Source organism: Chiloscyllium plagiosum, chromosome 40, assembly GCF_004010195.1.
Source record: "Chiloscyllium plagiosum isolate BGI_BamShark_2017 chromosome 40, ASM401019v2, whole genome shotgun sequence".
NCBI classification, from domain to species: Eukaryota; Metazoa; Chordata; class Chondrichthyes; order Orectolobiformes; family Hemiscylliidae; genus Chiloscyllium; species Chiloscyllium plagiosum.
The window spans coordinates 20,083,460-20,084,118 of NC_057749.1; positions in this window are offsets into that span (position 1 = coordinate 20,083,460).

Sequence of the window (659 nt, forward strand, 5' to 3'; positions counted from 1 at the left end):
AATAACACTCAAGAAGCTTGAAATCATCCAGGACAAAGCAGGCCATTAATCATGGTCAGACATCCAGAGCCCTGTGGAGATTAAAGAAAATTTCTAAACATCTAATACTGCTCTTTCTATACAGATCAGTTAGTGAAAATCATCTTATTCATGGAAGCAGCAATTTTTAAAATCATTCTTGTAATGTATAAGAACAGAGAAACTTACTTTCATTCCCCTAATTCTTGAATTGTTTATTATAGTTATCACTCAAACTGCAAATTCTGAAGCATCTATTAAGATAATTGAAGTTTTTGAAAATTGGCCAATCATTCATAATGAACAGTTCTTTTGGAAATGTTGGCAACAAACTTTAATGAATCTGCTTGAACTGATGCATCAGGTAACCTGTCAATCCAGCAGAGTTCTGATTTAACAATCACTGACTGTTGCTGGTACAACTAGTTACACGCTACCTTTTACACAATATAGAAAAGAGGAATTTTAAATATCTTAGTTTAAGATAGCTAAACACACCTTGTTGATACTTTGGTGGCATTTATGTCCACACCATAAATTCATGACTCTCACTTTGTTGATTAAGGTCCTGCAAGTGAAGACATGGTGGCACAGTGGTTAGCACTGCTGCCTCACAGCGCCAGAGACCCGGGTTCAATTCC